We start from the raw sequence: 14,837 nt of genomic DNA on the forward strand, positions 1-14,837 counted from the left end.
CGAGGTCTGGACGGAGGACTGGTGGAGTCCTGTGGAGGACGCTGGAGAGCGGCCGTAGCTCAAGGGAGAGCTACGGCGGGACCATGTGAGTAACATCCCCCCTCTCCTGTGTAGATAACGTGTGAATCACCCTAGTGTAAACTGCCCTCACAAAACCCCCCTCTTGGAATCACTGAGCACTGAGTATTATATTGAAGCCACCCTGACCACTGTACATTAAGTAAAGCACCTCTTCACGAGCTGGCACTTGTATGATATTCCTGGCACTACCTCTATCCTCCGACACCCTCCTCTTCTTCCCGATCGTATTCTACCCTACCACCTCCCTCACTGTCTGCCTTCTCTTACGCACTCCCGGTGACGGCATTAGGTATCCATACCGTTTGGAACGGTCGGACTAACGGTCCTTTCTTTATCTCTCCTTGCACGCCTCCGAGGAACCACCATCCGTGGAGGGATCCAGAGCCCCCTGTCGGACGACGGCACCTCTACCACCACCTGTGCTATCCAAGTACCTCCAGGAGCTATCTGTGGGACCTGTGACTACGGACCTTCCACAACGTGGACAACGCCTCCCAGACTCTGGTCTACCCTTGACTTTGTGCACCCCCCCTAATAAATAGACATCGCTCACTATATACGGCCTCCACGCCTGTTATTCCGGTCCGCCGCTAGCCCACGACAACAGGTGGTGTCAGAAGTGGGATATCCCGGAAGCATGGAGGCCGCTGAGCAGAAGCTCGCAGAGACCCAGGAACAACTGGGGAAAATGATGGAACAATTCCTAAAAACCGCCGAAGATGACCGAGGTCAATTACATGACGTGTTGAAGGGTCAGGGGGCGGCCCAGGATCAAGCTATGGGAAAGCTCACCGATGTACTTGGCCAACAAAGACCTATAGCTTCCCTCCCCTCTGTGGTCCTTCAAAAGTACGTCCCGGGAGAGGACCCGGACTTCTTTTTTACCAACTTTGAGCGGTTGGCCCAAGCTGCTGCTTGGCCCCCTGAACGCTGGGGACATTATCTAGGACCCCTACTTACCGGTGAATTACAAGCGGCATATCAACAGGCCAATGTACAAGGACAAACGCCCTATGCCGATATAAAAACCTGTATCTTGGAAAGGCTTGGTATTGATGATGAGACTTACAGGGTGAGGCTCCGCCAAGCCAAAGAAGGACCTCAAGAAACACCAAGGGCTCTCTCTTTTCGCATCCGTGACCTGGCGGATCGCTGGTTGCGTCCTGCCTCCTCCACGAAAGAAGAAATACTCTCCAAAATATATTTGGAACAATTCCTGGCTTCCCTACATCCTACCACTCAAAAATGGGTTCGCCAACATGCCCGTCTGACCCTTGAAAGTGCGGTTGAAATTGCCAGCGCTTACAACCGCGCCCAAGACTTTCAGAGGCCCAAAGAAGAGCATCCACATCGGTCTCAGCCCCACACCGGGACCCGAACACCGAGACCTCCCCTAGCCAAGAAGCCGGAACTGCCCCCTTTGTTGCCTTACCCTGTTGTACCACGGGCACCACCACCCGGTCCCCAGTGCTATCACTGTGGAGGATACGGACACATTGCGCGAGTGTGTCCTCAGAAAGATGAACCAATGGAGGTGGGTCTCGCCAGGAATTTTGTGTTCCTCCCCACAGATCCTAGCCCTCCTAGATTTCATTGCCCAGTACGGATTGAGGGACACCCTGTCCTAGCCCTGGCTGATACGGGCTGCAGACAAAGCGTACTCCGTCCACAAGAACTACCAAACCCTGTGGGACCAGTGACCGGTACGGTACCAATCCAATGTGTGCACGGAGATACAAAACTGTACCCCACCGCCAGGGTACGTGTACAACACCCGACTGACCAGGGCACCACGCTCACTGTTGGCCTCATTCCATCCCTCCCGGAACAAGTAATACTGGGCAGTGATTACTCTGGACTACCTCGTCTTCTCCATGAGACCACCAACTCCCTGGAAAAGTGGTGGTTGGAGGCCCCGTTTCCACACGACCAGCCAAGTCAAGAGGCTTCGGGCAAAGCACACAAAACGAAAACCCAAAAGAAGAAAGAGAAAAGGAACCATGTTGCTGTTCTTCCCGTCAGAGTGGAAGAACACCCCTGGGAAACCGACAGGGAGTTCCGAGCCGCTCAACAGGAGGATCCTGTCCTCCAAGATGCCTGGAGTCGTGCTCTCGACCACGAAGACCCTTTACAAGTAGGTCCCTATTTCTTCCGAAAGAATGGCCTACTGTACAGGAAGGGAGGGGCACAACAACCATCCCAGCTACTGATCCCGGGACCCTTCCGAGACAAGGTGTTGTTTCTCGCTCATAGCCATCTGCTGGGGGGACACTTTAGCGACGAGAAGACAGGACAGGCCATCTTGGAGAAATTCTATTGGCCAGGGGTCTACCAGCAAATAAAACTGTATTGCCGTGCATGCCCGGTTTGTCAAAAAAACAGCCGGTATCGACCACCGAGGGTACCCCTACAGCCTCTACCCTTGATTGATGTACCCTTCAGTAGAGTAGGGATGGACATTATAGGCCCTCTGTTACCCTCCAGAACTGGTTGTCGATACGCATTAGTACTGGTCGATTACGCCACCCGCTTCCCTGAAGCAGTACCCCTAAGACAGCCGACAACTCAAAATATCGCTAAAGCCTTGATCTCCATTTTTTCTAGGGTAGGCTTCCCTCGGGAGATATTGACTGACCAGGGAACCCCCTTCGTGTCCACATTGATGAGGCAGGTGTGTTCACGACTCGGTATTAAGCAGATAAGGACCTCCGCTCACCACCCGCAGACAGACGGGTTGGTGGAGCGCTACAACGCCACTCTCAAGAGCACCCTGAAAAAACTGTTGGCCCCCGAGAGCAGAAGGTGGGAGGAGATGCTACCCCTGGCTCTGTTTGCGATCCGCTGCAAGGTGCAGAGCAGCACTGGCTATTCGCCCTACGAGCTCCTATATGGGCGACCCCCAAGAACCCTGTTGGATATGGCTAAAGAAGCCTGGGAGGCCGAACCCGACCGGACCAGACCCCTCCCTGAGTATGTAGAGAACCTTAAAACACACTTGGGTCAAATACGGGACATAGTAAGGCAGAATATGACGATTGCACAAGCCCATCAGAAACAACAGTACGACAAAGGTACCAAACCCCGATCTTTTGCCCCGGGTGACCTGGTCCTTCTCTTGATCCCATCCTCGGACCACAAACTACTGGGACAATGGCAGGGCCCGTTTTCTGTCTTGCGACAAGTAACCCCGGTCACCTACGAGGTGGAAACAGATCCCATCCGCCATGTTACACAGATTTACCACGTGAATCTGCTGAAGGCCTGGGTCGGGCCTCTCCCTGTTCTAACTGGTACCAGTCCAGAACTAGAGTTGTCTTATGAGCCATGCATTGATCCCGATCTCCCCGAAAACCAAAGACAGGATCTACGGGCTTCCCTACAATCATTGCAAAAGATCTTCTCTACATCCCCGGGTCGCACCTCGGTAATTGAACATTCCATCATAACCGAGCCCGGGAAAACGGTACGTCAAAGACCCTATCGGGTCCCGGAAGCACGTAGAGCAGTCATTCAAGAAGAGATAGTACAGATGATGCGCCTCGGCGTCATAGAACCGTCAGTCAGTAGCTGGAATTCCCCCATTGTACTAGTGCCTAAGCCAGATGGATCAATCCGATTCTGTATCGACTTCAGGGAGGTAAACAAAATCTCCTCCTTTGATACTTACCCACTCCCTCGTGTCGACGAAATGATCGAACGAATAGGACGGGCGAAGTACATCAGTACGCTGGACCTCTGCAAGGGGTACTGGCAGATCCCATTGAGGGACGAAGATAAGAAGAAAACAGCCTTTTCTACTCCGGACGGCCTCTATCAATTTACAATGATGCCCTTCGGCCTTCACGGCGCTCCCGCGACTTTTCAAAGAGCCATGAACCTAGTCCTGCAACCACATTCCCGATATGCGGGAGCCTATTTGGATGATTTAATCATCTACAGTGATGACTGGCAGCAACACCTGCATCACCTACATAAAGTCATATCATCCTTGGGCTCATACGGGTTCAGCATCAACCCAGCAAAAACCACCCTGGCGGCTCAAACCGTTAAATATCTGGGTTATCTGTTAGGCGAGGGACTGATCCGGCCACAGAACAATAAAATCACAGCCATCCAAGCCATCCCCTTTCCAAAAACAAGAAAAGAGCTACGTGCATTCCTCGGTCTATTGGGATACTACAGGAGATTTATCCCTGACTTTTCCCAGACAGCTGCCCCCCTAACTGATCTCCTAAAAAAATCAACAAAGGCCGAAGAGGCACTACAACACCCCGATACCCGTATGTTAAAAGCTTTCCACCTCCTGAAACATTCCTTGCTGTCGGATCCTGTCCTTATCAGTCCGGACTATAATCTGCCGTTCATCCTCCAGACCGATGCGTCTGATCAAGGTTTGGGGGCTGTGCTGTCCCAACGTGACCGCAATGGAGACGAACGACCCATCCTATTTCTAAGCCGCAAATTGTTTCCAAGGGAGATGAACTACGCGGTCGTAGAAAAAGAGGCACTGGCCATAAAATGGGCGATAGATAGCCTACGCTACTATCTAGAGGGACGGGAATTCATCCTGTATACCGACCACGCTCCCTTGGAATGGATGGCCCGCAATAAAGGACACAATGATCAGGTGTTACGTTGGTTCTTGTCCCTCCAACCTTACAGGTTCAAAACACTACACAGGAAAGGCGTTGAACAGGGTAACGCCGATTACCTTTCAAGATACCCTCCCCCTACAGGAAGGACAGCTAGGGAAAGGGGATGTGAAGAGAAGGCGGCCCCTACCGTACACAACCCGATGGTTCCCTCGGGCTCCCGAAGCTGCCGGATCGATCAGACGGCGTCCCTGACACCCCGGACACCATTGTTTTCTTCCTCCTTGCAGGACCCAATCTGGAACAAACAGAAACCGGAAGGACTCCCGCGTGACCCCGGAAGTCCCACCCACTACCCCACGGCGGACGACAGAAAAGGAGAAACCAACGACGGCCTGGTGTGCGGAGAGTTCGGATCGTGGCAGAAGACGGACGGCGGCACCCCTGCAGAGCGGAACGGAGAAGGAGAAGACGACGAGGTCTGGACGGAGGACTGGTGGGGTCCTGTGGAGGACGCTGGAGAGCGGCCGTAGCTCAAGGGAGAGCTACGGCGGGACCATGTGAGTAACATCCCCCCTCTCCTGTGTAGATAACGTGTGAATCACCATAGTGTAAACTGCCCTCACAAAACCCCCCTCTTGGAATCACTGAGCACTGTGTATTATATTGAAGCCACCCTGACCACTGTACATTAAGTAAAGCACCTCTTCACGAGCTGGCACTTGTATGATATTCCTGGCACTACCTCTATCCTCCGACACCCTCCTATTCTTCCCGATCGTATTCTACCCTACCCCCTCCCTCACTGTCTGCCTTCTCTTACGCACTCCCGGTGACGGCATTAGGTATCCATACCGTTTGGAACGGTCGGACTAACGGTCCTTTCTTTACCTCTCCTTGCACGCCTCCGAGGAACCACCATCCGTGGAGGGATCCAGAGCCCCCTGTCGGACGACGGCACATCTACCACCACCTGTGCTATCCAAGTACCTCCAGGAGCTATCTGTGGGACCTGTGACTACGGACCTTCCACAACGTGGACAACCCCTCCCAGACTCTGGTCTACCCTTGACTTTGTGCACCCCCCCTAATAAATAGACATCGCTCACTATATACGGCCTCCACGCCTGTTATTCCGGTCCGCCGCTAGCCCACGACAACATGCGGTTAACAACTTGTTGATGGGCTGTAGATCCGGCTCTCCTAATGACCCATGTCTGGCTGTGATAATGACAATTTCACTATTAATAATCTCTAAAACCCTTACCCCCTTACTTAACCAGATATTGGGGACAGGGCACTATCCGGTAGCCTGGAAAACTGCCTCAATTCTGCCACTTATAAAAAAATAATTTAGATCGTAGTGATCCCAACAACTACAGACCCATCTCTCGCCTCCCATTACTGGCTAAAATTCTAGAGAAGGCCATGAACACACAACTAAGCGTGTTCTTGGAGAACAACAACATTCTGGACCCCTCTCAATACAGGTTCTGTCCGGGTCACAGTACGTAGTCAGCCCTGATTAAAGCTACGGAGGAGGTGCGTGAGGTGGTGGATCAGGGAGGCTCTGCCATTCTGATCATGCTGGATCTGTCGGCCGCCTTCGATGCGGTCCATCATGAGATTCTGATGGATCGTTTTTCGAAGGCGGGGGGTCTTGGGTGAAGCCTGGAACTTGTTAAGATCTTTCTTGGCCAACAGAGTACAATCTGTAGAGCTTTGAGGAGTAAGATCTAACCATTCTCTCTTCCCGATGGGGTTCCCCAGGAGTCTTTGCTTAGCCCAAAACTCTTTAACGTTTATGTAAGACCATTGGCTGCCATCATAAAATCATTTGGGCTACTGTTAACCTCATATGCTGATGACACTCAAATTGTGTTATCTTTGCAGAGAGGCAAAGAAGCTGATAAGGCCCCAAGGTGCCACGACTGTATGGTGGCAATAACCAGCTGGATGGCAACCAATTGCCTGAAATTGAATGCCGGCATAACAGAGGTGATCATCTTTGGGAATAATCCCAACCTCTGGTACCCAGCTTGGTGGCCCAGCGATATGGGCCCCCCGCCCCCACCAGTTCGGAAGGTCAAAAACCTGGGAGTGATTGTGGATAAAACCCTCTCTTTTGGTGATCAGGTTAATGGCGTGGTATCTACTATCTTTTTTTATACTGAGAACACTAAAGAAAATAAAACTCCTCCTCACAGATGAAACCTTTAGAACAGTAATATCGTTTCTCGCTCTCTGTCGCCTGGTTTATTGTAACAGCTTGTATCTGACCATCTCCAAGAAACATCTTAATAGGTTACAGATGGTGCAGAATGCGGCGGCCAGGCTCCTCACAGGCACCCCAAGGTTTTTGTTGGTTAAAAATGGGCTACGTCAACTTCATTGGCTCCCGGTTAAACAACAGGCCCAATTCAAAGCCCTCTGTATTGTTTTCAAAGCACTGAGGTGAATGGGCCCGGAAGATCTAACAAAAAGCATCCAATGGTATGTTCCAGGAAGAGCACTTCGCTCAATGGATGCAAAGAGGGCTGCCGTCCCAAAGACAAAAAAGGCGAACTGGGGTGGGAAGAGCTTTGTTTTCAGAGCCATTTCGGCCTTGAATGAGCTTCCGCTCTTTCCAAGGTCCGCTATGGAATTTCTATTGTTTAGAAAAGGCCTGAAAACCTGGTTGCTCCCAGTTTAGGTATGGGTCCATTTGCAGGGTTTGGACGCCCCCCAGGCAACAGTGCACAGCATCAGGACACCTTCGGGTAGCAGCACGCTTTACAAGCTTATATAACATAACATAACTGTTCTCATGAGGCACAGGGTCAAGCCTGATTTGCATAAGGCCAGGTCTAAACTAGGGTGGCATGGTGAGCAAAAGAATGATGGATTTAACCCAGATCTCTTGACTGGGGATGAATGTTTTGATTTGATCTGCATTCCGTCCATAAACTGTGTGTCTTTTGCTTAGCATCACCTAAAGGCAGGATTCTACTATATTGCTTCAGTTGGTTAATGCAATCAATGGAGAGATTTTGTGTGTAACCAGAGAGAAACAGAATTTACTCCGGCTTGGTGCATTGGGAAATAGTGCTTTCTGTTTTATAGTGCTATGAGGTCCAAGACTGCAACTAAAACACTATGAATATGCACTTTGCTTTGAATTTGTATTATAAAAACTATAAAACAGGCTGCTGCAAAACGTGGAGACATTCAGTGTTCATTAAGAAGCAAGTGTTCACCTTCCTTTTCTGGCATTTTACAGCAGATTAAAAATATTTTTGGAACTCCTCATTGATCAAAAGGGTGTAATTTCTGATATTTGTCTCTTCCAATGCTCTTCATTGCTTGGTTTTACGTGCAAGAAAATGCCACTAAAGTGTTGCATATTTGGCAGTTTAGTGTCACTCATACGTGCATTGAAATCATGGAAATGTCACACATAAGCAATCTGGAAACTTGACAGCTATGGTGAGGGGTGAACAGGAGCGATGGAGGCAATCCGGAGGCCACTAACCCTTCTGCATCCCTAGTACCAGAAAACCCACTGAGAGGAACCCAAATACTGGTCATGGCTTTGATGTACTTATGAGAAAGTGTCATTCAAAGTGCCAAACGTTTGACAGTAGAATGTCACTTGCACGCCCACTGAAACTATAGAAGTGTCACCCTCGAGAAGTCCGGAAGATTGACAGCTATGGTGATGGAGGCACTCTGGAGGCCAATAACCCTTCTGCATCCCTAGTAACAGAAAGCCACTGAGAGGCATCCAAATACTGGTGATTGATTTGATGTACTGGTGAGAAAGTGTCACTTGAAGTACCAAACGGTTGACAGCAGAATGTCACTGGCAGGAAACCATTGAAGTGTCACACTAGAGCAGTCCGGAAGCTTGACAACTTTGGTGATGGAGGCACTCCGGAGGCCATTAACGCTTAGGCATCCCTAGTAATAGAAAACTCACTGAGAGGCACCCAAATACTGGTCATGGCTTTGATGTACTTGTGAGAAAGTGTCACTCGACAGTAGATTGTCACTTGCAAGCCCGCGGGAAACATAGAAGTGTCAAGCATGAGCGGCCTGGAAGCCTGGCCTCTGGTTGTTCTGGGCCTTGGCCTGCAGTTTGATGGAGACCCCCGCATGTGTCTGTGTACCTCGCGGCCAATACGGACCTGCACACTTCCTCACTTTTCCGACAAAATGAAGGGCATTTGGCATTTTTTTTTAGGTTTTCCTCCCTCCCTACATACAGAGGTCGAATTGGGAGAAAAAAAGTAGGAGAACTGTGGGCAGAGTATCAGAGGGCGAGAATCAGGGCCGGACTGGTCGTAGCTGGCACCGGACGTTTCCACAGTGGGCCGCGTGGGTGGGAGCTGGTTTTAGGCCCCTGGGGGCTGTTTTTTTTTACCGGGGCAGCAATATCGGGCCCCTGTAACAAAATGGTCTGAAACCGGCTCTAGCAAACAGCTTAGCCACACCCCCTCTACCCCCAGGGGGGCAGCCGAGCCGTTTGCTAGGGCCGGTTTCGGTTCCTGGCGAGAATAACCCGTGGACTGGGTCAGTGGGCGGAGTCTGAGGTGTGGCAGAAAAGGCAGAATATCCAAATTTTCAGAATTTGTTTCACATTTCACTAATTGGTTACAGCTTATTAAGTTATTTAATTTAACCAATAGATACCCATGTTTATTTAAGGTTTAATATGAGTTATTGACGTTAAAATACATTCACAAAGTGAGATACGTTTCCAATCCCAGAATGTCCCAAATATCCTTAAAAGCACTGGCGTAACGAAACTCGAGGGGGCCTTCCTGCCAGGCACGTGGAAAGGCCCCCCTGGGCTCAATCAGGAGCTCTGCACCAGAGAGCTGTGCTGAGGGGGGCCCTGGAGCTTGGGGTCCCCCGCACCGCCCCTGCTTAAAAGTGGAATCGCATCCATGTGTCTCCCAGCCATGGAGTTTCTGTCATCAGCACTTCTCCTTTTTTTCCACAAGAGCACTTCAAACATGAATGGCAACATATCCTAGGCTATTTAATGTCACTTTATGTCGCTGGGCAAAGGCTGCCTTACCCTCATTTTGATGGTTGTAGTTACTCCTGTTGAGTGATCCTAAAATATGACAGGAAATTGGTAGTCCGGGGAGCTGTACCGATGTAAACCTCAAAATTGTAAGTTTTGTACCTTTCCCTGAATCCAGTTTCATTTGTTGGGTTTAAACTAGGTCAATGAATACTAAAAAACTACAAAGGTTCAAGTGAAAGGCATTAATTACCGAATATTTTTGGCAACGGTACTTCTGCGGGGTCTCCTGCGCCCCCTGCTGGTGACCGCCACGCTCGAGGCGGAAGCGCCCCCTGCCGGCCGTCCCCTCACTCCGTACTGGCAGCGGTGTCCGTGGGCTCTCAGCGGCACGTGAGGGAAGGCGTCCACAGGGCTCTTAGTCGCCCTCAGCTGGAGGTCGCGCGTCAGTTCCAGCGTGCTGGTGCGCGCGCGCCGCTGCTGCGCATGCGCACCCCTCCCCTCCGCGGCGACCCCGTGTGTCAGAATTGGCGCGCAGCGAGGCCGGGAGCAGATGAGGCAGCCGCGTCCCTTCACCCCTCAGGGTTGTCCGTTAGGCTGCACCGTGGGCCGCACCAGGCACCCTGGGCGGTTGCGCTGCGCTGCACTTGACGTATTATCTTATCTAAACACCGCGTTACTGTACGACCCGGCCTGTGGCGTGGCCTTTGCCGCCATACGAGCCTCTTGTGGCACTGCACCGGCGCTGTCGACCTTCGTGACACTGTTTAAATTACGAGTTTCTTAGGCCGGTGCACTTACATTATTCGCTGGAGTTAGTTCAGCTTATTTTTGAGGCTGCGCTGCGTTTGTGGACGTAGTGTAATGTGTCACACAGATTTGCTGTGCTGGTGATTTCTTCTGTTGTTTTGTGCTACAGTGTGCTGCTTTATTACAGTACGATCTGTGTTACAGGGACCCAGTGAAGACCTCTGTTGTGTGCATGGGGCCCATTCAACCTATTGCAATGGATATGTGAGAGATGGGCGACTCCAGAGCCCCTCATCACTCTCTAAGGAGGGTGAGGGCATAATTTTGCATTATGCCATTGGTGCTGAAGTGTGAATGTTCCATGTCTTTTATTATTGTGCTTTTCGGGTTCTGTCCTGTTATGCTTCATCTTTCTTTGTGTATGCTCAGTGCCGAAAATGAGGACACAATATTCCTTGTTCACTAAAGCTGGGAGCCAAGTTGTGGAATGAAGGTTGTTGGGTAACAAGGGGTGGAGGCTCATGCTCCACCTTAACATTTATTTTAAAAATTGCCCAAAGACACTGGAACCAAGTACAAATCTGACAGTTAATATTTTCTGGTTTATGTAATCGATTTTCAAACAGCTTGCAGTTCAAAATAGCTTTAGAGATCCTTGTGTATCCAGCAATGTTGAGGTTATAATAAAAAGGGTAAAATAACTTTGGTGGTTAATTCACTTGCTGGACAGATCTGTTTATAGTTGAATCACAGGTTTGATTATAAACCAACATGGATTACCAACGTACCTGATGCAAACCGCAACGTGTACCATTCAGTTCACTGATTTGTATTTTCTGAAACTAGTTCGGGGATTATGCATTTTAGCTTAGATCCTTGTGTAACCTGTAGCTCGTAAACTTTTTAATAAAGCACATTGTGTTATGAACTTGTATCCATTAGTGGAATGCAAACTGCAAGAACTTTTTTTTGTCAATCTTTGATTTTTCTGAGGTTGCTAAGGACAACTCCAATAACTGTGGGCCTGATGTAATAAATTTCCATTCACAAAAAGTGTCCGCAAATTTTGCACCAAAATTTGCGAACGCTTTTTGTGAAATGGAAAGGAATTTTGCAAACCGACCTCTGCACGAATAGGTCTCAATCCAACCTGCCTCAGAAATATTCATGAGGTAGGTTCCAAATTGGAACTCACTACAATTAAATACCATCACAGGGATGGTGGGCTACTGGGGTCAACAAACCACTAGGGGGCTTATTCTGATGAAGTTAGGAACGCCTCCTAACAACAGCTCTTCCGTCCAAATTGGTTCGGGAACATGTCTTTCTGAACGACTTGGAAAGATTTCCGACTGACCGAGTATGATGCGAGTTAGACGTTAGGAGTATCCCAATCTGAACCCGATAGCATTTGGAATGACCTTGCTGTATGGACCAGAATCATACGTCTCTACGGGCCGCGTTTCCAAACAACCGAGTACGATGCTTGATTTGGACAGCCTTTCTGAATCGTGCTGTCCGGCTTGAATTAGCAGTCAGAATCAGACTTTGGGGACCGATAGCGGGCCCCCCTGCACCTGTAGCCTTCCCAATCGGGTACATGGGGGTACCTGTGGGTCCCTCCTTAACAGCCATGCACAGTGTGGTAGGCACCAGGGAGTGCCAGCCACAGGGTGCCTGATTTTTCCCAGCAACTCCTTTCTTCAAAGGGAGCCTAGACATTCGGTGGGAACAAAGGCTCTCATTGAAGTCAATGGGAGTCCAACCAAATCCTATCTAGAAGCATCCGGATGCATCATACTTGGTCGGTTGGACTCTCCCGATCCGATTAAGTCGGAAACCATTCTCAAACCCATTCGGTCAGGAAGCTTTCCAAACCGCATCAGAATCTGGCCCTAGGGGTGTTGTCGCATTTTATATCATTTAAAAAAAAATGTGTGCAACCTGTTCCCCCCTAAAAGAAAGTGCTATGTTTAAAAATATTTTTTTTCCTGTGTGAGAGAGGAAAGCGGTCTCAGGGACCATTGCCTTCTCTGTAACATTTTATTTAATATCCTCAAAGGGAAAGGGGTCCCCTTACCAATTGTCCTTTGAGGTGCCAGCAAAATTTCAATGTTTAGCAGCTCTATTTCAGTTGCAAAACATTGATGTATGTCTTAACGTTAAACGAATGTTCGGTGGTATATTTTAGGGATACTGGCGCTACAAGGGTGAAGTCACAGAATATCTAGATAACTACATTACTTTAACAGTGCTGAAGGGTGGAGAGAACCACCGGCCCTCTCAAAACTTGTGGCCTAAGCTACAACTATACGAAATTGCAATCCCCAGCACACGTTTCTTTTATTCAGTAAAATGACAGCAGTAGCATTCGTAAGTCACAAAACAAACATAGTAATGAGGTTCTTTGTTTCTATTATTCTTTTCCTCTGTTTCATTTTTATTCGTATAGGTTCTTAGCCAGCCGACACTTGCTTCGTCGCCACAGTGGGAATTTAAACTTGCAACTTTTTTAAGGCTAAGTAAAAACACAGAAGAAATATCCAATGTCACAAAGTCCTGAAAGCTGGTACATCATAAACAAATCCCTCAAACCTTTCACTGTGTCTGATGGTGGAGTCCGAATAGTAAGCATCAGACATTATCCAGCTCTGTGTGACAAATTTACAAGCCGTTGTACAGAATTAAAAAAGTATAGAGAACAGAAGGTCTAATGGTTCAATAGTAACAAAACCACAGATGTGTAACATACAGGTATACAATGTGCGTGTGTATAGCTACTATATGATATCTCAGTCACCATTACTCCGTACCCCCTGTTCTGGCAACGAGCAAACTGATGCTGTGACAAGCTCTTGTGTGAAAAAACCACCCATGTTGTCAACCTCATGCTTACTATAAAAATTACCATAAACCTCCAATGACCTCTATATGGGATACTTTCGGGTATGCATTTGCTACCCATTTGCAATCTCACAACACATCTTATCACCCTTACTCAGTAGACCCAAATTCAATTTAGAATATTACTTACAAGTTTGTAGAGAGTATAATTGGCACTGTCTGGATATCATCTACACTGGACGTCTGTAGAACACAGGAAAGGTATGATGGATGTCTCAGTAACTCGTGAGATAAAAAGGTCAATGGGCCCGGTCACTTGAGCTACCTCAGCTGCTTTTTTGGTACAGCTTCTTGTTTTATGCCGCATGTTGGGGTTAACAATAAACAAGCTATACCAGGTATTGGGTGGCTGTGGCCTCAAAGAAGGCTGAGTAACAATCGGCCTACCTGGTTGATGATCTTAGGGCGATGAGACAGGGATTCAGGGCCTGGGCCATCCTTGAACGGCCTTAAACGGCCCGCTCTTTGCCCGGTCTTCGCCCCGGTGGCCGCCCCGCGCGCGTCCCGCGTGCGCGTTAGGAGTGCACAAAGTTTATAGGAGGAGCAAGTAAGGTGAAGGGGGCGGGAAGAGGACCAGTTGCGGCCGATCAGCGCCGCGCTGCACGCTGGTCCTCGCAGTCCCGCCTCGAGGAGAAGGGTTGATATTCACTCTTCTGGAGTCGCGTTGGTGCTCCTGTGCACTCCGCAGTGACCTTGGGCAGATTGGTTAGCAAGAGTCTTGCCTTCGAGCGGCTCCCGCGAAGCGGGGGCCGCGAGGCGTGGAGGTTTTTACTGGCGCTGGAAACAGGGATGAAAGGCTGAGCGACAGGCAGGCAGCGCTCACGTCGTCCAAAAGGCAGAACCCACACTCCTAACACACCGCTTGATCTTTATCGGTGGAGGGGGCGGGAAGAGGACCAGCTGCGGCCGATCAGCGCCGCGCTGCACGCTGGTCCTCGCGGTCCCGCCTCGAGGAGAAGGGTTGATATTCACTCTTCTGGAGTCGCGTTGGTGCTCCTGTGCACTCCGCAGTGACCTTGGGCAGATTGGTTAGCAAGAGTCTTGCCTTCGAGCGGCACCCGCGAAGCGGGGGCCGCGAGGCGTGGAGGTTTTTACTGGCGCTGGAAACAGGGATGAAAGGCTGAGCGACAGGCAGGCAGCGCTCACGTCGTCCAAAAGGCAGAACCTTTAACTGTTAACTGGGGGTGAGGCAGAGTAACACTACATCTGCCGGATGGATAAATTCCTTGGATTGGATAGAGTAATGGCCGTCAACCTTTTGTCTTCTTTGCATGAAATCTAAATGTGGTCCGGTATGGGCAGTCCAATCACTATATTTGAGATGCATTTCAAGGGAAAGACAACCTTTTCCATACGTCCTAGGAAGACTAATATGGAGCGTATTGTGAGGGACCCGTGTGCGGACTGGATAGATTTCTACGTAGAATACCTATGAAGAATGGACTGGAATATGGACATAGAACTTGCTTATATCTAAATTAGGATCTCCTATATTGGAT

General features: G+C 49.5%; 1 pseudogene; it reads left to right on the forward strand.

The window, feature by feature from the left end:
- Positions 1-718: 718 nt before the first annotated feature.
- On the forward strand, positions 719-2,526 carry LOC147666020 (uncharacterized; annotated as a pseudogene).
- Positions 2,527-14,837: the final 12,311 nt, after the last annotated feature.

Source organism: Lissotriton vulgaris, unplaced genomic scaffold (genome assembly GCF_964263255.1).
Source record: "Lissotriton vulgaris unplaced genomic scaffold, aLisVul1.2 SCAFFOLD_3827, whole genome shotgun sequence".
NCBI lineage: Eukaryota > Metazoa > Chordata > Amphibia > Caudata > Salamandridae > Lissotriton > Lissotriton vulgaris.